Here is a 22,221-nt window from a genome sequence, read left to right as displayed (position 1 = left end):
CTCTCATTGCCTCCCTTCTATAGAAGAAGAAAGTAAACCTCAGGGAGTTAAATAAACTTGCCCAAGGCCTACAGCTGGTAAGATGCAGGGTACTGGGGCTTTTAACCCAGAATGTCTGACTCTAGAACCTAATTTCTTGACTACTGTGCTGTACTGCATCTCATAAGATACTGGACTCAGGTTCAGAAACGTACCCCATATCTCTGGCACTCTCTTTTCTCATGTGTGAGCGTGTGTGTGTGTGTGTGTGTGTGTGTGTGTTGGGGGGGTGATGAAGCCTCTACAGCACAGCTCAGGCTGTGGTGCGGGGGAGTCGCGTGGGCTCCCTTAGAGCGAAGCTGGGCATGTGGAAGGGGTGATGTGATGACGGCAGGGATGGTGCTGATCAGTTTATTTGTGTGACTATGAAATCTAGAAGCTGATTACTTGGAATTAAATGTATATCTTTGAGATGATCTTTTTTCTTCTCTGGACTCTGCAAAATAAGAAACACTTTTTAATGTTTTCCCCTATCTTTGATAAGATTTAGTATATCAAACCAGCTGCATTTGTTGACTAATAATTGCTTTTCTCGTTCTTTTATTAAAGTCACTAGTAACTACCACATCTTCTAATCAACATGAAATGTAAATGTCACCACACAACAGCTGCAATTCTATGCAAAAGAAGGGAATTTGGCATTTAGTTTGCCTGTGCAGCTTTATAAAAGGTAAATATTTAACTGTTGTTAAGTCTTTTAAAATAGTGAAAAAGACCCATGAACCTCCTGAGAATCTATCCTAAAGAAGTGATTTAAATCACAGAAGAAAAAAATGTATTTACAAAGATGTTCATTACATTATTTATGATATCTTAAAAGCAGAAGCAGACTAAGTATTCATCTGTAAATAAATTAGGACACATTTGCATGTTTTCACGTGGCATATTTTGCAGCCATTAAAAGTTCTGTTCGGTTTTAGAGTGAAGAAAGATTTCCTATGCTGGGCACCAAACCCAGAAGCCATTAAAAGAAAGCTAACAGATTTGACACCATAAATATTAAAAAGCCTTGTCCTTGAAAGACACCATAAACAAAGTGAAAATATGAGTGATGAAATGAGATAAAATATGCAACAGGAACAATATTAAACTCATGTATTTTAATTTCCCCCATAAATCACTCTCTCTTTCAGCTTCTCTCCTCCAAGGCTGAGCCATGAAGCTCATAGCCCAGAAAAAGAGGGGCAGGGACTGCCTGGGGCAGAGAGGCCCTTGAGAAACTGGGTCTCAACGCTGACTTCCTTCACCCCATTAGCAAGACAGGGGCCTCAGATGCCAGCCTTTGCAGAGAAAAGAGAAAGGATGATTTTATCCTGAAGCTTACCCTTTAATAAATCAAGGACCAACCTGGGTGGACTTCATCATAAATGTCTATGCAGGGAGAACTACTACCAAGTAGAAGTGGGAAAAATAGCCAGCCCTTCTCCAGGGAGGATTATGGGTGGAAAAGGAGGGGAGATGAAGCAGAAGAGGAGGTGAGAGCTGTGCATCCTGACTGTCCCAGAGTTGTAGACAGATAGATGGAAGGAGACATCAAAAGCAGAAGAGAGGTCTCTGATCCCGTTTTCGTTTGGGGTTCTGGGAAGAGAAGCCTCACCACGTACCCGTCCTGAAGCAATTCTTCTCTCTGTTTAAGCAGAGAGAAGGGCAGCATTTAGCTACCCAAAGTCTTTCCTGGCATTCACTGGCATGAAAGGTGTCCAGAATTTCCTGCATATCCTTGGGAAGGAAGAGCTGACCCTATAGGTGAGGACTGAGAGGTCTTCCAGTCTGGGAGCCAAATGGGAGTTGCAGCCAAGCCTCACGGGGCAACAGTAGGACTGAAGTGGAGAAGAGTCCATTGAAAGGACCACTGGACTCTGAGGAAGCTAAGATAGACTTCGAGTTTATTAGTCAGAGATGTAAGCAACAAACGTCAGCGAGATGTAAGCCACAAACCTCAGCAAGATGTGTGCATAGTGACCAACAAGAAACATGGCTACAAAAATCAGAGGCAACAAGTACCTATGCTCAGGAACTTAGGGCCCCTTCCGCACCTTCACCACGAGACCATACAAACCCCACCTCCTATACACCCAAGTGCTATCTCAGAGAATTAGCAGCAAGAGGAGTATTTGAGTTAAAATAGTGGGTAAGGTAATGCAATAAAAAGATCCTAAAATATGGTGCCTTAAAAAGATAGAAGCTGGTTTCTCTGTTGGATGAAAGTCTAGGTGGGCAGTGCAGATCTGATATGGCAGCTTGGGGGGGTCTGGACTGAAGCGCCTATCTTGTTGCCCTCCTGTTCTCAACATGTGATTTCTAGCTCACTGTCTGAGACATCTGTTCTAGCTCCTGGTATCCTGCATTCCAGCGAGTGGGAAGAGGAAAAATAGCGCATTGAAGGCACACCCCTCCCCATTCCCTTTAGGGGCATGACCTGGGAGTCCTGCACATCACATCTGCTCACATGCTGTTGTCCAGGATTAGGTCACTTTGCTGCACCCAGTTGCAAGGAAGGTTGTGAAAGTCTTCATCTGAGCAGCCACCCAAATATCCATATATCTCACCCACAGAATGTACTTGCCCTCCTCCAGCTCAAAATTCAGGATCTCTGGGTGCTGCAGGGTTCTCTCCTGCAGGTCCAGGTGCGACTCTTTATTGTTGGTGACCTGTAAACAAAGAGAAAAGTTACCTATCTCTCTCCAATCACACACATACCCAACATGCACCTATGGAGAAAGAACAGAATACCAAATTAAAACTTCCACTCAGAAAAGGGAAGGATGGAAAACACACAGCAGTCTCTAGTTCAGAGCAATTATCAAATCCTACCACACCGGAATGATAAACACTCCCTTCCCTGGCAGTGGAGTTAGTGCCTTAGTTTCTCCATCTGGTAGCCACTTGTCCATTGACCCCCCAGAGGGGATAGGCTAATTTTCAGGAAGGTTATTTCTTATCTGTTATCCTCCATGACGTCATCCCAAGTGGGCACTGAAGAGTATGCCCTTTTGGGGGGGGGCTTGTAGATTTCACAGCCTGTTTCCTCTGGTGACTTTTGGGGGCCTAGGAGTTACTTTAGGAGTCAAAACGATCACCTGCTTTTTCAGGCCACACTTGTGGATTTTTTGGCAATAAAATTCCCTCCAAGAGTTAATAGGCTTCTAGTCCATTTGTTTCCTGTCAGTGCCATGTGCAAGTCACCAGTCAAAGTCCTTCTTTAGGCATGGTTTTTACACAGGAAAATTCTGTCCTTTAATTTACTGGCTTCTGACTCTGCCCCTTTTGTTCTGAAAGGCAGTTAAATTACTAGTGGATCTTATGGACTCTCAGGCTTGGTCTGTTTTGGCTTAGTCCTTAGTCCTAAGGAATTGTTTTTACTCTAGGGCATGGTCCTCACTCCTAACCATGGATTGGTTAGAACTCCCCCATCTTTCAACACCGTGCAACCTCTGATACTCCCATTCAGCTTGCAGCCCCGTAGCAGCCACGTTCTTCTAGGCCTCATGGTGTCCTACCTGCACGTGCTCAGCCAAGCCCTCAGCCAAGGGCTGCTGGAGAACCCCCATGTAAATGTTCTAGCACCCTTCTCCCCATGCAGCTCCCTCATCTTTGTTACCTTGCCCTGAAAATTTTAGCCAATTCAGCATCCCTGAATTTCTACCCTCTTCAGCTCAGCAAGATTGCTTAGCTCTGTATAAACTCCGTCTCCCTGCACTGGGCCCAGGAGGTACCCCCAGGAAGAAAGCCAGGGCCAATGTGGGATTCACTGCATGTGTTTTCTTTCTGTCCAGGATTGCAGTCTGTTTGCAGGTACTGCCTGTTGTCCAATGCCTGAAAACAGCTGCCTCATACATTTTGTCTAGTTTTATAGTTGTTTGTGGTGGTGGTGATGGGAATCTGATATCAGTTACTCCATCAGGTATATCATCAAAGTCACTTCTTTCTTTAGGTAGAGAATTTTATTTGGATACCCAGCCGTCCAGGGAACTAGCCAAGGGAGTATGAGCAGAAGCAAATGAGTTGTGCCTCTAGTTCTCTTTGCTTTCTTTTCCTGCTGCCTGGAATGTGAAAACTGTAATTACTAGCTGTTCTCCCCACCCCCCAGATCTACTTGCCATAACTAACATAGTTAAAAGCAGAGATCTCAGAAAGAAAAGAGAAGAGAGAATGCGGCAGAAAAAAAAAAAAAGTACATGAAGAAATAATGGCCACATTTTCCCAAAATTTCATGAAAACATCAACCTACAGATCCTTGAAGTTCAGTGAGCCTCCAAGCAGGATAAATAAAAAGAAAACCATACCCAGGTCCGTCATAGTCAAACTGTTGAAAACCCAATATAAATAGAAAATCTTAAAAGTAGCCAGATAAAAGACACATTATACACAGGAGAGCAATGAAATGAATGGTGGCTGACTTCTCATGAAAAACAATGGAGGCCAGAAGATAGTGGAATAACATCTTCAGATGGCTGAAAGAAAAACCTGATAATCCACAATTTTCTATTCTGTGAATATACCCCTCAAAAATGAGGATAAATTACAGTCATTTAAAAGTAAATGATAAAACAAATGACAGCTGAGAGAACTCATTGCCTGCAAAACTGCAGTACAAGAAAAGTTCAACTAGGAACTTCCCTGGTGGTCCAGTGGTTAAGACTCCATGCTTCCACTGCAGGGGGCACAGGTTCAATCCCTGGTGGGGGAACTAAAAGCCCACATGCTGTGCAGCATGGCCAAAAAAAAAAAGTTCAACTAGATAGAAACTCATGTATAGAACATCACATCCAACAACTGCACGTCCTTTTCAAGTGCACACAGAGTGTTCAACAGGACAGGTCAGATGCTGGAGCATAATGTAAGTCTCAATACATTTTGAAAGACTGAAATCTTATAAGTATGTTCTCTAACTATAACATAAGTAAGTTAGAAATCAGTAACAACATGATAGCTAGAAAATCCCCAAATGGGAACTTCCCTGGTGGTCCAGTGGTTAAGACTTCACCTTCCAATGCAGGGGGTACGGGTTTGATCCCTGGTCGGGGAGCTACAATCCCACATTCCTTGTGGTCAAAAAACCAAAACATAAAACAGAAGCAATATTGTAACAAATTCAATAAAGACTTTATAAATTGTTGACATCAAAATAATATTTTTAAAAAATTAAAATAAATTAAAAAAAAGAAAATCCCCAAGTATTTGGAAATTAAACAAGATAATTCTTAATAAATTAGGGGTCAAAAAAGAAAACACAAGAGGAATTAGAAAATAAATTAGAAAATAAAGCTGAATGATAAAGGCTGAAATTATAAAACAGCAAAATCAGTGAGATGCATCTAAGCAGCATTTAGAGGGAAGTCTACAGGTTTAAATGTTTACATCAGAAAAGCAACAAGGGTTTAAAAATCAATGATTTAAGTTTCCAACTTAAGAAGTAAGAATTATATGGGTAAATCAAAGTCCAAGTAAGTAGAAGGAAGGAAATAATAAAGATAAGGATGAAGATCAATAAAACAGACAATAGTCAAACCATAAAGAAAACGAACAGAGCCAAAAGTTGGTTCTGTGAAAAGTTTAATAAAAACAATAAACCTTTTATAAGATTCGTCAAGAAAATAAAAAGAGAGAAAACACAAATTACCAATATCAGGAACAAAGGATGGAGGTCAATAAGGATTCTCAGACTATGAAAAAATTAAAATGGTTTACTATGGAATAATTCATGCCAATAAATTCACCAACTTAAATGAAATGAACATTCCTTGGAAAACAAAACTTACCTAAACTGACTCAAGAAGAAACAGAAAATTTAAGTATCCCTATGCCCGGCTACTACAAGCAACTTTATGCCAATAAAATGGACAACCTGGAAGAAATGGAAAAATTCTTAGAAAGACATAACCTTCCAAGACTGAACCAGGAAGAAATAGAAAATATGAACAGACCAATCACAAGTAATGAAATTGAAACTGTGATTAAAAATCTTCCAACAAACAAAAGTCCAGGACCAGGTGTCTTCACAGGTGAATTTTATCAAACATTTAGAGAAGAGCTAACACCCATCCTTCTCAAACTCTGCCAAAAAATGACAGAGGAAGGAACACTCCCAAACTCATTGTTTGAGGCCACCATCACCCTGATACCAAAACCAGACAAAGATACTACAAAAAAAGAAAATTACAGACCAATATCACTGATGAATATAGATGCAAAAATCCTCAATAAAATACTAGCAAACAGAATCCAACAACACATTAAACGGATCATACACCATGATCAAGTGGGATTTATCCCAGGGATACAAGCCTTCTTCAATGTATGCAAATCAATCAATGTGATACACCATATTAACAAATTGAAGAAGAAAAACCATATGATCATCTCAATAGATGCAGAAAAAACTTTTGACAAAATTGAACACGAATTTATGATAAAAACTCTCCAGAAAGTGGGCATATAGGGAACCCACCTCAACATAATAAAGGCCATATAAAACAAACCCACAGCAAACATCATTCTCAATAGTGAAAAACTGAAAGCATTTCCTCTAAGATCAGGAACAAGATAAGGATGGCCACTCTCACCACTATTATTCAACATAGTTTTGGAAGTTGTAGCCACTGCAATCAGAGAAGAAAAAGAAATAAAAGGAATACAAATTGAAAAAGAAGTAAAGCTGTCACTGTTTGCAGATGACATGATACTATACATACAGAATCCTAAAGATGCCACCAGAAAACTACTAGAGCTAATCACTGAATTTGGTGAAGTTGCAGGATTCAAAATTAATGCACAGAAATCTCTTGCAGTCCTATACACTAACAACAAAAGATCAGAAAGAGAAATTAAGGAAACAATCCCATTCACCATTGCAACAAAAAGAATAAAATACCTAGGAATAAACCTACCTAAGGAGGTAAAAGGCCTGTACTCAGAAAACAGTAAGGAACTGATGAAAGAAATCAAAGATGACACAAACAGATGGAGGAATATGCCATATTCTTGGATTGGAAGAATCAATATTGTGAAAATGACTTTACTACCCAAAGCAATCTACAAATTCAATGCAATCCCTATCAAATTACCAATGGCATTTTTTACAGAACTAGAACAAAAAATCTTAAAATTTGCATGGAGACACAAAACACCCTGAATAGCCAAAGCAGTCTTGTGGGAAAAAAAGCGGAGCTGGAGGAATCAGAGTCCCTGACTTCAGACTATACTACAGAGATACAGTAATCAAGACAATATGGTACTGGCACAAAAACAGAAATATAGATCAATGGAACAGGATAGAAAGCCCAGAGATAAAGCCACACACCTATGGTCAACTAATCTATGACAAAGGAGGGAAGAATATACAATGGAGAAAAGACTGTCTCTTCAGTAAGTGGTGCTGGGAAAACTGGACAGCTACATGTAAAAGAATGAAATTAGATCACTCCCTAACACCATACACAAAAATACACTCAAAATGGATTAGAGACCTAAATGTAGGACCAGACACTATAAAACTCTTAGAGGAAAACATAGGAATAACACTCTTTGACATAAATCACAGCAAGATCTTTTTTGATCCACCTCCTAGAGTAATGGAAATAAGAACAAAAATAAAGAAATGGGACCTAATGAAACTTAAAATCTTTTGCAAAGCAAAGGAAACTACAAACAAGACGAAAAGGTGACCCTCAGAATGGGTGAAAATATTTGCAAATGAATAAACAAAGGATTAACCTCCAAAATATATAAACAGCTCATGCAGCTCAATATTAAAAAAACAAACAATCCAATCAAAAAATGGGCAGAAGACCTAAATAGACATTTCTCCAAAGAAGACATACAGATGGCCAAGAAGCACATGAAAAGCTGCTCAGCATCACTAATTATTAGAGAAATGCAAATCAAAACTACAACGAGGTATCACCTCACACCAGTTAGAATGGGCATCATCAGAAAATCTACAAACAACAAATGCTGGAGAGGGTGTGGAGAAAAGGGAACCCTCTTGCACTGTTGGTGGGAATGTAAATTGATACAGCCACTATGGAGAACAGTATGGAGGTCCCTTAAAAAACTAAAAATAGAATTACCATATGACCCAGCAATCCCACTACTGGGCATATACCCAGAGAAAACCATAATTCAAAAAGACACATGCACCCCAATGTTCATTGCAGCACTATTTACAATAGCCAGGTCATGGAAGCAACCTAAATGCCCATCTACAGACGAATGGATAAAGAATATGTGGTACATATATACAATGGAATATTACTCAGCCATAAAAAGGAATGAAATTGGGTCATTTGTAGAGATGTGGATGGATCTAGAGACTGTCACACAGAGTGAAGTAAGTCAGAAAGAGAAAAACAAATATCATATATTAATGCACATATGTGGAACCTAGAAAAATGGTACAGATGAACCGGTTTGCAGGGCAGAAATAGAGACACAGATGTAGAGAACAAACATATGGACACCAAGGGGGGGAAGTCGTGGGGGGGTGGTAGTGGTGTGATGAATTGGGAGATTGGGATTGACATATATACACTAACATGTATTTTTTAAAAAAAGAATAAATAAATAAATATCCCTATGCCCATTAAATAAATTGAATTTCTAATAATAATTTTTTTAAAAAACTTTCCACACAAGAAGCTGGAGGCCCCGAAGGTCTCATCAGTGAACTCTCTCAAGCATTTAAGGGAAATGGAAGGCGTGGCAAGATCATATTGTAGAAGAGCACGTGGATAAGAAATATTGTTGCAGCTGTATTTGGAAATTACAGTCTGCCACAGTGAGGCTGAGATAGACAGAGATTTTAGGATACAAAAAGAACAAACCATAAAAGAAAATAAAAGTAAATTGAACTTACCAAGAAAGTCTACTCATTGTAAGATGCTCTGAAGAAAATGAAAACTCACCACTCAGACTGGGAGAAAATATTTGCAATTGTTGGGCCTTAGAGCAGGCTGCCCAAGATATGCCATAATGGCATATTAATTATTTTGAAGTAAAGTTACTTGAGAAATAGCTGGTGGAAAAAAAAACATTAATAAAACACTCTGACCCCCCCAATCCCCACCCCTTTGCCCCTGAAAGCGGAAACTAAATCTCCCATGTGAATCTATCCTCCCTGTACCAGGAAGATAGAAAGCATCCTTATTACCAGAGTTAGGGAATTGAACGCTAAGAAAGCTGGATAAACAAACTTTGTTGTTTCTTTATTAGTCTGCTGCTTCAAGCACAAGTCCTTTTGCTAAATCTTCACAAATATTTGTTTCTTTGTCTAAAAATTTTATACGAAACACCCAGCTTGTTCACCTTGGGAGTCCCATTTCCATGTCACCTCCATGTGTATGAATTAAATTGTTTTTTTTTCCTTCCTGTTAACCTGTCTTGTGTCAATTGAATTGTTAGACCAACCAAAATAACTCAAGGGGGTGGGGGATGGGGGAATTTCCCCTTCCCCAGCAGTTGGCATAGTGGGCAGGATATCGGCTGGACCAGGCTCCCCCCTGAGGCTGCTGCAGCTGAGAAATCCTGAAACCTCTGACAAAGGCTGGCAGAATGTAAGAGCTCTTACCTGGGTCTCTGGTGGAACGGAAAGTCATGAGAGTCCCTTTGCTTTCTTTCTAAACTTAGATTAACAGGAGAAAATATTTGTGGAACTGATTCCTTGGACCTACCAACTCTGGTGTTTGGGAAATGAGTACTCTAGGTTTTTATGGATTCTCTCCTTTCAGAGATGGTCACTGTTTTTCTTTGTCTCTGTCTGTTGTATTGTTTGTCATTAGGAGGAAGAATCATAGAGAAAAATGCAGGCATTAACCCTTTATAATCTTGCTGTTTGAGCTGGCCTCACAGACTGGGTGAGTTAACCGTTCTCACCAGAATGGCGTCTGTTTAGACAAACTTTGCTGTGGGTTCCCTATGTAAACTGGATGAGATTTTTCCTTCCATCTCATTTTGCGTCCTGAGAGCTTGGCTTTGTGACTAGTGAGAATAGTCTCTATGGTCTCCATTATCTGTAAGGTGCACTTATCGGGGTGCATCTGGTTGACAGTTGAATAGACTGGGGTTCTGAGACATGACGTCATAAGCAGCACTCTCTTCGTCCAGCCGTGCCAGGTCATAGGGGTGTTTGTCATAAGGGGTCCCAGTCCATAAGGGGCTTTTGTCACATCATCATTTGTTGCTTGTTAGTACTGGTAAGGTCCCATTCCAGTAGTGCCTGCCTGGTGTCATAGATTAGTTCGTCTGTAATTCGAGGCATCTCACATTTTTTGTGAGAGATTGGAGACACTGTTTTTACTACACCATCCTTACCGCCCGGGCAGTGAAGGCCTTTGCTTTCTTAGACTAACTTTGGGAGTGAACGTTTGGATTTTGAGGACTCATTGTCTGTACCCTCTCCAGGAACTCATCTTGCATCCATGGTAAAGATTTATTCTAAGCCTGGAAAATTTCCTCTAGGTCCTTCCATAAAAAGGCTTATTGAATTGAGTCACTATTGGAATAAATATGCTAAAGGAGAGCCTACTCATCAAGGGCCAAATTTTTTGAATTGGAAAAACTTCTGTATTTGAAAAAAATTTTGGAGAGCTCTCATCATAAACAGCTGTCATATTGGTACTTATGGGAGGACTAAGTTGAAAAAAGAACACAAAAAAAGCATACCAGCTATCCTTAGGGAATCCCCTAATAAAATGAAAGATAGAAGTTGGAACAAAAATTAAAAACCAAATCTGATGTAAATACCCCTTCTCTTCCTTTTTATACTCCACTTTATGCCCAGCTCCCTGTTTCTGACCCTCCAGAAGATCTTCTGGATTTCTGTGTTCCCAATCTGACGCCCCCTTAAAACCAAGCTATTATTTTCACCTCAATTCCTGCCGATTCAGCGTGGTTTACGATAACTGAGCTCTGTTTAGCTTTTTTTTTCAATTCCATTGCACCCCGACTCACAATTTCTTTTTGCATTTCTATTAAAGGGAGACAATTAACATGGACTCGAATACCTCAGGAGATATTGTTAATCTCCCTCAACATTTTCCCAAGTCCTCAGAGCCAACTTAGAAACCATAGCCTTTACCCAGGTCTCCACGCTTGTCCATTATATTGATGACCTTTTACTTTGTATTCAAACTAAGCAGGGAGCACTTATAGATGCCCTCATTCTCCTAAAGGCACTAGCTGAACAAGGCCATAAAATCTCCAGATCTAAACTTCAATGGGTACAAATAACTGTTGCTTACTTAGGATATGACATATCTCAGGGCATTCAAAGACTCACCCCCAAATGCCTTGAGTCACTTTAGGCCATCATTCTCCCCAAAACGAAAAAAACAGTTACATAAATTTTTACCGGCAGCTGGCTACTGTTGGATTCCTAATATTGCAGCTCTTGCTAAATCTCTGTATGCATTCCTCCCAGATATCACCCCGGAGCCCATTTCCTGGCCTTCAGAGGCATTACCATCCTTTGAAGCCTTAGAATTAACTCTGTCACACCTCTGGTTCTTGGCTTACCTACTTTTGATAAACCTTTTCATCAGTACTGCCACGAAAATAATGGGATTGCTGCAGGCATTCTAGGATAGCCTTTTGCCTCTCAGATACATCATATAGTATATTTCTCATGCCAATTAGGCCCTGTGCCATCCAGTATGCTGCTGTGTGGTGGCCACAGCTGCCACCTTGACTGACAAAGCCAGTACTCTAATTAGGCTCTCCCATTCATCTCTATGTTCCCCACGCTGTGTCTGCTATCTTACAAGTTCATAGAATGCAGCACCTCTCTACATAGTGACGGATCACCTAGGACGAGGATCTTTTAATTTACCCTTCCATCACCGTACATTGTTGTAACACTTTAAATCCAGCTATTCTACTACCCCTGCCTCATGATGGAGAGCCCCATTCCATTCCACATGATTGCCTTGCAACTATAGATATGGTCTCAAAGCCATGAGAGGATCTTTCAGACATCCCTTTAGACAACCCAGACTTACTTTTATTTTGTGATGACTCTTGTAAAAGAAATTTCTGAGGAAACCTAACTGGTTATGCCGTAGTTTCCCCACATGAAACACTTGAGGACTACTCTTTGCCCACTATAAAATCAGCCCAAGCTGTCGAACTCATAGCTCTTGGAGTCTGCCAAGCTGTTGGCATAATTCGGAAATCCCGTGGATTCTTATCTTCTGCAGGTACTCCTGTAGCTAATGGCATATAATTGCTGCCCTATTACAAGCTAGTCACCTCCCTTCTAAAATTGCTATTGTTCACTGTTCAGCCCATACTAAGGAGAGTGATGCTATATCTTTGGGAAACAATAGAGCTGCTAAACATGCAGCGCAAATGGACCCCCCTTATCCTTTCTCCACCCAATCTTTAAACCTGCCTTTATCTCTGATTGATATTATTAACTATCAGGCAAAGGCCCCACAATCCAAAAAAGACAAATGGATACAAAAGGTGCCAAACAATTATCAGATTGATTATACATTGGTCCAAACAGACTTCCTGTACTCCTTTTCTTTTGACTTTTCGGCTTGCACTTAACTCTCATCAAATGGGACACATTTATAGACAGGGGATAGTTAAGGAACCAAAAGACAATTGGTTTTGCCCTCGCATCCACAAAATTTCAGACCAAATTATTTCCCCGTGCACAACTTGTAAATCTCACCAAAATTCTGGAAGAAATCAGTACACCCCAGGAAGTTCTCCCAGGCCCACACTGCCCTTCTCAGCACTCCAAATGGATTTTATAGATTTGATCCCAGCTTTAGGCTATTCTCACTGTTTGGTTATTGTCTGCTTGTTTAATGGATGGACTGAATGCTAACTGGTTGGATATGCTGCTGCCATCACAGTGGTAAAGACATTGATAGCCTAGAATATTCCTCGTCTTGGCATGCCTTTATGGATTGAATCAGAGCAAGAACTCATTTTACAGCAGAGATGAACCAACTGCTTGCAAAAACTTTGAGGCCCTCATTAAAATTCCATGCCCCATACCATCCTCAATCATCAAGGCAAGTGGAATGTAAAAATCTAGCCATAGAAAGTACTTTAGGACAGATCTGTCAAGAAACTGGACTTAAATAGCCAAAACCTTTGCCCCTGGCCCTTGAAAGATCTAGAATACTCAAGTAGGAGGTATGGATTAATCCCTTTGGATACCCAGTGCTTATTGGCATGTCTAAACCTTCCATTCCTGGATTAAGTGAATGTTATGGAAATGTGAGTGAACTATTTGATGCTATGACTAGCTAGATAAAAGAACTAACCAGTGTACTTAAAGCATATTGCCAACAGGAAAAAGGGGCATGGTTTCCACCTACCTACAAGCCTTGCCATCCTTTTCAACCAAGAGACCGGGAGTACATCAAGGTCCTTAGAAGGAAGCACGTGCTGTTACCTCACTGAGAAGGGCCTTATGAGGTACTGCTGACCACATACACTACTAACAAAATAAAAGAAAAATCCCCCTGGATTCATGCAAGCCATACCAAAATAGACCTGGATCATTGCTCTCAAAACAGTTGGGAGATAATCCCTATAGGTGACCTCAAAGTAAGGATTTCCAGGGCCAATTCCCAGGCCCCAGAAGCAGCTGGCATCATGAAGTAGACAGCTTTTCCCAAGTTCATAGATCAAGAAACTTTGCTTTTGGACTTCCCTGGTGGTGCAGTGGTTAAGAATCAGCCTGCCAATGCAAGGCACACGGGATCGATCCCTGGTCCAGGAAGATCCCACATGCCACGGAGCTACTAAGCCCGTGCGCCACAACTACTGAAGCCTGCATGCCTAGAGCCCGTGCTCCACAAGAAGAGAAGCCACCACAATGAGAAGCCCGCATACCACAACCAAGAGTAGCTCCCACTCACCACAACTAGAGAAAGCCTGCATGTAGCAACGAAGACCCAACACAGCCAAAAAAAAAAAAAAAAAAAGAAATTTTGCTTTCACCTATTTCCTCCCTTTTTTTTTAAGACTCCCTGTATATATGTTAAAAAACAAAAACAAACAAAAACCGCACCTTCTCTTCAGTGGCCACTTTCCTCACATGTATTAGTCATTTTAGAAGGCTGGCTAGAGAGTGCTTGTCTCCATCTATCCTGCTCCCCTTCTAAGTCTACACTATGGCTCTTTTTCAGCCTATGTCTTACCCTTATTAACACTTACTTTTTCAGCGGGTTGGGCACTAACCAAACACCCTATTATGCCAGTTTACCAAACCCTGGCCACATTAACCAGTCAGTCTGACTGTTGGATATGTCAGCATCTAGGTAGTGCAAGAGAACCTGAACTGGCCTTGGTTCCTGCTGACGTTAACACCTGGTGGACTAGGTGGGAGGTGCTTGGATGACAGGGTATGGTACCCATAATCAGAAAAACATCACCCTGCCTCTCCTTCTGGTGAGCTATTTGGGCCCTGGCAAACCTGTATAGAAGTTCAAGGAGTGTCTCTTGCCCAGATAAAGACAACAGGTGAAAAACTTTCCCTTTGTATTAAAAACAAACATGACACTGGACCTTTTCTGGGTGACATACCAAGACAATATTGCAGTCAGACCTTGTGGTTTGATTCCACAAATGGCATCTTCAAACCTCTCAGGGAGATTGTAAGTGACTCTAGCACTACCCTTTTTGGTACAAATGTCTGCCAAATCACCAAATGTTTTGGGTAGTTCACAAGCTGTCCTTGTATAGCTTGGGGTATTAAAGCTGCTCCCCTGATTAAACTGCTAAATACCACAAACTCTATATGAGTGGACCAAAAATCTGTACTGACTTGATGAGGTGACAGAACTAAGCTTTATAGCTATCAAAGCCACACTACAGGCCTCCTATACCAGCTATTGCGGAATCTGTTCTGCTCTCACAGATTGACAGGAGCACATGGCGGTGTATGGATGCTAACAGTCCCCATGGCAAAGGCCATGGAATACTGCAGACCCTGGAGATTACAGGTTCCACTCTAACCTCGTCTGTAAACCACACTGGTCTTTTTGTTTAATGTGGCAACAAAGTATATAAAGTGTTCCCATCTAAATGGTCAGGATGACGCGGACTTGGGTACCTGGCTCCTTCTGTCACCAAATACTCCACCCAAATGCCAGCCAAATTATAGACTTGGGCTCCTTTGGTCCTAAAGTTGTGTCACATAAACATGGCAGTCAGAACTGTAGAAAATCCCCTTGTGTATCACAACTCCAAGTTCTTTTCAGCATTGAGGGTCTTATTCCCAAGCTTTGGAGATTATGAATTGGAAAAAGCTATCTTAAATCTCTCCATGATAAGGGACCAAGAGTTCAATATCACTATGCAGACTTCAAAAACACTCCAGTCGGAAGCTGATGGCTTAGAGTCTGTGATGCTCCAAAATTGACGTGCTCTGGACATGCTGGCAGATCAGTAAGGAGGAGCTTGTCCAATCACTGGTGAAAAATGTTGCTTCTATGTTAATCAAACCAGACAAGTAGTGTCTAACTTACATCTATTAAAATAGAAGATTAACACTCTCTATCACATAAATGAAGGCATTTTATTGGACTGATCTAATCCCAGGATTGGGGAACTGGATTAATGGGGTTGGGGAAATGTGCTTCAATTTTTTCTTTTCTGTTTATTCGTCCTCATCCCAATCTACAGTCTTTCCCCCCTTTGCAGATCTTACCTCTCAGCACTCACCTGGTTTTGCTCTTCACAGCCACCAACTTAGCTTTCAATATGTGGAGGGAACCACTGGCGTTCAGAGCAGACTGCCTTAAGATATGCCACAATGGTGTATTGATTATTTTGAATTAATGTTATGTGAGAAACAGCTGGTGGGAAAAAAAGATATTTTAAAAAAAAGAAAAAACCAAACCAAACAAAAAAAACACTCTGACTCCCCTATTTCCCCCTGAAAGCAGGAACTAAATCTCCCATGTGAAAGTATCCTCCCTGTACCAGGAGAATAGAAAGCATCCTTATCACTAGAGTTAGGGAATTCAAGGCTAAGAAAGCTGGATAAACAAACTTTGTTACTTCTTCATTCATCTGCTACCCCAGGCACAAGCTCCTTTGTTAAATCTTCACAAATAATTGTTTCTTTGTCTAAAAATGATATATAAACAGCCTGCTTGGATAACTTTGGGGGTTCCAGCTCTACAAGACTTCTGTGTGTAGGAATTAAATTGTTTTTTTTTTTCTCCTGCTAATCTGTCTTATGTCAATTTAATTATTAGACCAGCCAAAAGAACTCAAGAGGGGTAGAGAGGGATTTCCCCCTCCCCAACACAGTACCTATATATGACAAAGAATTTTTATCCAGAATATAAAAAGAACTTTTGTAGGGAATTAATTCCCTGGTGGTCCAGTGGTTAGGACTCCGAGTTTCCACTGCAGGGGGCATGGTTTCAATTCCTCGTCAAGGAACTAAGATCCTGCAAACCACGTGGCGTGCCCCCCCCAATAAAAAACCCCACAACTCTTGTAAATCAATAATAAAAAGGCAAATAACCCAATTAAAGATAGATAAAAGACTTGAAAACAGAAACTTCACAAAACAAAGTTCTCAGTCAATAAGCACAGAAGATGTTCAACTTTCTAGTCATCAGGGAAATGCAAATTAAAACCAAAATAAGACATTGCTTTACACCCCTTAGCATAACTAAAATTAAAAAGACTGAAAATTCTAAGGGTTGGCAGGATGTGGAACAGCTGGACTTTCACATATTGCTGGTGACTATGTAAATGGGACAACGGTGTTGCAGTTTCTTATATAAAGGTAAACATATACCACCTATGACCCAGTGAGGTATGCAGAACAATATCCTCTGACCCCCTACAAATATGTCCTCATCCCAATCCCCAGAACTTGTGAATATATTACACTATGTGGCAAAAGGGACAGGCCATGCAGATGTGATTAAATTAAGGATTTTGTGATTGAGAAATTGTTTCAGGTTATCCAGGTGGGCTCAGTGTAATCACAAGGGAAGGGGGCCATGATCCAGGGAATGCAGGCCGCTTCTAGAAGCTGAAAAAAGTACAGAAACTAATTCACCCTTGCTATGGACTGAACTGTCACCCTTCACAATTCATATGTTGAAGACCTAAACACAGTGTGATGGTATTCAGAGATGGGGCCTTTGGGACGTCATTAAGGTTAGATGAGGTCATAAGAGTGGGGCCTTCATGATGGGATTAGTGCCCTTCAAAAAAGAGACACCAGAGAGCACCACCCCCTCCATCCCCATTCCCCCCTGCTACTGTGAGCACACAGCAAGAAGGTGGCCATCCGCAAGCCAGGAAGAAAACCTTCACTGGAACCTGACTGTGCTGTCACCTGATCTCAGCCTTCCGGGTGTCAAAACTGAGAAAATTAATTTCTATCGTTTAAGCCACCCAGTCTATGGTACTTCATTATGGCAGCCGGGCTGACTATGGCACCCCTAGAGCCTCCGGGAAGGAACCTCCAGGAAGGAACGCAGCCCTGATGACCACAGCTTTAGCCCAGTGAGACCTGTGTCCGAGTTCTGACCACAGATCTATAAAATAATGAATCCATGTTGTTTTAAGCCACTAAGTTTGTGGTAATTTGTTACAGGAGAAATAGAAAACTAATACACTCAGCAATTCCTCTTCTAGATATTTACCCAAGAGAAATGAAAACAGAAAAGCACTACAAAAATACTTGTACATGAATGTTCCTGGTAGCTTTATTCACAATAGTAAAAACCTAAAAATAATCCAAATGTCTATCCACAGGAGAACTAATAAACAAATTGTGGCATAGTCAGACAATGGGATACTGTTTAACAACTTAAAAAGAATGAACTATCGTTATATGCAGCAATATGCATGAATCTCAAAAACATTATGTTTGTTGAGTGAAAGGCACCAGATACAAATGAGTATATGATGCATGACTCCATTCATATGGTGCTCAAGAAGGGGTAAAACTGATTTATGGTGATAGACATTGGAATGGTGGTTGCCTGTGAGGTTTGAGCACAAGGGAATTTTCTGGGGTGATGGACATAGCCTATATTTTGATTTAGTGTGCTGGTTATATAGGAATAAAAATTCATTAAAACCTTTTGTCTTATTCACTTGAGACCTTTGCATTTCACTGTGCTTAAGTTTTCCTCAATCAAAAAAAAATGGAAAAACAAATATTGTCAACAAATATTCATATCTCCCAGTCTTTGGCATGTCATTTATATATCCTATATTTTTTCACTTAACATAAAAAAAAACCCTTTGTGCAGTAGTTAATGTTTGCTGCTGTAATTGATGAATCCCAAAATTCCACTGTCTTAGCACTAAAATGTTTCTCATTCACAGGAAGCCCAAATGGATGCTCCTGATCATTGCATTTGTTTGCATCAAGCCAGCAGCAGGGTTAAAGCTGAGAGAGTACATGTGAATTCTGTATGGACCATGCCTGGCAGGGACATGCATCACTTTTGCTCTCCTTCTGTTGGCCTGAATTTAGCCGCATAGCTACACCTAACTGAAGAAAGGCTGGTCATTTTGTAGTCTAGCCAAGAGCCCTAGAAGACGATGAAAGGGAACTGATGATAAGTTAGCAGTGACACACTGTGTTATTAAACTCTCATATTAGCTAACATGTGTTAAGTATTTATGGTTCACCAGCAACTGTTCTAAGAGCTTTACGTTTAATCAACAACTCTCTGAGGTACATACTAGTTTAATCTCCATTTTACAAGTGAGGAAACAGAGGTGTAGAGAAATTAAATGAGTTGTCCAAGTCATGCAGCTCATAAGAAGTGGAGTCTGGATTTGAACTCAGGCAGCCTAAGCCCAGAGAATGAGGCCGTAACCACCATTTTATGCTGCATCCATTTAAAGACTTCATAATATTCTAAATGTTTGGATGAGCCAGATTTTACTTAACCATTTTCATATTGGGAGAGATTTAGATTATGTATCATTGGGGCCTGTGTAAGTAATGCATTGCTGAACATCTTAACAGTTTTTTATTTCCCCTCCATCACAGATTAATTCCTTAGGATTCATTCTTTTTTATCTTTTAAAGTTTGCTAAATTAGGCAGATGAAACTCTGCTTCCTTTCTGAATTATGCATTGCATACAAAGGACCTCATTATTGACAAGACGTTCATCACTGGATGTTAAATGTTTTGGTTCAGCTCTGTCAGTCTGCAAATTACTCTCTACAAAATATCAATCTGCTTTTGTTGATATTTGGCCCTAAGATACTTGAGTAGACAGACAGCTCCTCACTCCATACAACGGAGTCATCAATTTTTCATTGGAAGAGATTTCACAGCTTTATCTGGTCCAACTCAGCTGATGGAAGAAGATAGTTCTAAAAACGGGGGGACAAAAATAGAAGTTTTATAAATTGAATCACATGTTTTACTTACTAAGGGAGCCTGCCCTCAAAGAGCGTCTAGGAGAAATGCCTCAAGAAGTGAAAATTTAGCTTGTGAACAATTAGCAGCTGTTAAAGTCAAGATAGAGGAAAGGACCAAACTGGGAGCTGGCAAATTGGAAGTGATTCGGCTGTTACAAAGTAATAGCTACACTTACCAAGTGTTCACTGTGAGTCAAACACCCTCAAACACTATGCTCAGCACTTTACATACTTTGTCTCATTTAATCCTTGAGGCGAACCTATGGGGTATATATTGTTGATATCCCTGTTGTACAAATGAGGGGGCTGGGGCTTGGAGACATTCAATGTGGATACACTACTTTTAAAAGCAGAAAACTGCCCCCAACAAAATAGCTTCTGAAACCTCATTAACACAGTTTATCTCTTTTTGGATTTTTCCATTGACAGGGTTGAGGGTAGATTGAGAATTCCACTCAGGTAGATAATTCCAAAATCCTAAAATACTCTTAGTTTCTCAGGTAAAAATATGGAATAGGATGGAAAGTTAACTAGTCTGGTGAAAATCTAACCTCTCTTGAAAGCGAGTGGGAGGGATGGGCTATGTAATGTTGACTGATTGATTGATGACCTTCCAAGAAGGGGCGACCCACCGACCCACCGGGAAGTCCGTTGTAGTTTCTATTCCGTCACTTGCTCTTTCTCTGTTTCAAAGCTCTCCCTCCAGGTGTCTGGGGAACCCTCCCCCCTTCCTTCTCTTCCTTCACCCACTCCCACAGACTCTCCCAGCCCCTCCCAGGCCCAACCCTCCCTGCTTGTCTCAGTCCTTCCCTGTCATTCAAGCCATACCCTTGGGAACCTTCTTGAACTTCTCAGAAGGGAGAGGCTGGCTTTCAACAGGCCCCATCTGTTTAAATGAGAAATTCCTTCCTAGATCCCAACCCTTATCCCAAGGCTCCCTTTCCTCATGTGGAACAGGGATGTGTCACAGGGGCTGTCTGTCCCCTGATGACTGTCCTTCAGTCTCAGATACCATAGGAAGCTGAGCGCTTGCTCTCAAGGGACTGATGGGAAGACAGGTCCCAGAGATTTCTCTCTGGCGCTCCTGTGGGCACAGCATGGAGTTGAGGATAGCCAGACACTGGATGCAGTTTGGATCACGTCCTACATTCGGGACGCATGACTTCCGGTGTCCCCACCTGGATGTGGCAACCTCCTCTAGGGCAGGGGAGGAGATTCCAGGCAAAACAAGATCAGAATGATTGTGCAGTGGGGTGTGTGGGTGTATGTGTAGTAAGAGGCCTTGGTCCCAGCCAATACCGCTGATGCATCTGGTCTTGCGGCTGCACTGGCTTGGGTGCAAAGGCCCACGGGAGTTACCGCACCTGCTGCCTTCCTCAGGGAGTGCAGTCTTCTTAGAAAGGAAAGACGTACGGATGCTGGCTTTCTTACGAGCACCTTATTCACTAAAAGCGTAAATGACGTGAAAACACCCATGCGCAGTGGAGACCTGGCTGACTAGGGACCTGCGGAGACTCAGCAAGCTGGGATTGCGCTTGTGGGCGGGGAACGGCAGGCATGTGGGTGGATTTCTGGGGTGGCCGTGGATCAGTGGTTAAGGCGTGCGAGTTACAGGACCTGGATTTGGGTCCTGGTATTATGACTATCTTGTTGAGTGACCTTAGCCAAACTGCTTAACCACAGTTTCTATATCTGAAAAGCAGGAGTCTTAATGCTACCTTATAGGTTTTCTTGTTCTGTTTTGGTTTTGATAATTAAAAGAGAGGTTATGTGTGCAAGAGCCTGGCATGTATTAAGTGCTCCATAACATTACGGAAGCCTGAATCTGGCACATTCGGGAGCCTCGTGGTCTGTACAGGGAATTGCCTGGCGCAGCAGAACTCCTGTTAGGAATACATTAGTTTCCACCAGAGGAGCTGCTAACAGTAGTTGCCTCCCAGAAGAGGAAATGGTTACCGGGGACAAGGGAGGGAGGCCCATTTATTTTTTTGAATTTTTTCCATATACATCTATTTCTTGTTTTGTAAAAAATAAGTAAAATTTAAAGTTTTTAAAAAGAACATACTGTATTGTATTAGTGTTTTACGGTTGTCAGAACATCCATATATAGATGGTTTTAATTCGAACTTCAAAACAATCTTGAAGTTGTTTTGAAGAAGTGGGTATTTATCTTCATTTTATAGATGAAGAAATAGAGGATCAGAGGAGTTAATTGACTTAAGGTCCCACAGCTCATGGTTAGAGAGGAGGTAGAGCCTAGCCTTGATCCCAGGGCCCTTTATTAGTTTTTACCCGTTTTATTAAGAAATGATTGACATGCATTGCTGTATAAGTTTAAGGTGTACAGGGTGACCTGGGCCTTTTAAACCACGTGGCTTCTACTATGACAAGGGCCTGAGGCTACACCCCAGGACTACCATGGCTTGATCTGTGAACCTCTGTGTGTCCTAGGCAGGGGGAGATGGGGGTGCTCAGTGCCTCAGTTTCCCTCTGTGTCAACTGCTCTGATGCTTCATGAAGAAAGACGTTGGATAAATTTGTTTCCCCCTCTCTTCAGTCACATAGCCCCTCCTCTGTGCTGACAAGGGGGTATCCAGAGGAGACGGGATCTTCGGCTCTTCCCCTCAGTGGTGGAAGAATGGGGTCCTTGACCTGCATCAGTATCACCTGGGAGTCTCTGTGCTGCCAAGGGCCCCACACTTAGCCTGGGGTGAGCTGGGCCTGGCATCACTGAGAAGCTGCCCAGGAGATGCGGTTGTGCAGCCAGGTTGAAGGCCACTGGGTTGGAGGATTGTAA

The 22,221-nt window shown here is 41.4% G+C and overlaps 1 pseudogene; it reads right to left on the bottom strand.

Annotated features, from left to right (window-relative positions):
• LOC111186932 (transmembrane epididymal protein 1A-like) overlaps positions 1 to 22,221 on the bottom strand; it is an 82,925-nt pseudogene that overhangs the window by 38,838 nt on the left and 21,866 nt on the right.

This window comes from Delphinapterus leucas, chromosome 4, assembly GCF_059928025.1.
Source record: "Delphinapterus leucas isolate spDelLeu-1000000601 "Yukka" chromosome 4, BTC_Dleu_Yukka2, whole genome shotgun sequence".
Taxonomy (NCBI): Eukaryota; Metazoa; Chordata; class Mammalia; order Artiodactyla; family Monodontidae; genus Delphinapterus; species Delphinapterus leucas.
The sequence above is the reverse complement of the archived record's forward strand: the minus strand, read 5'-3'. Positions and strand labels throughout refer to the sequence as shown.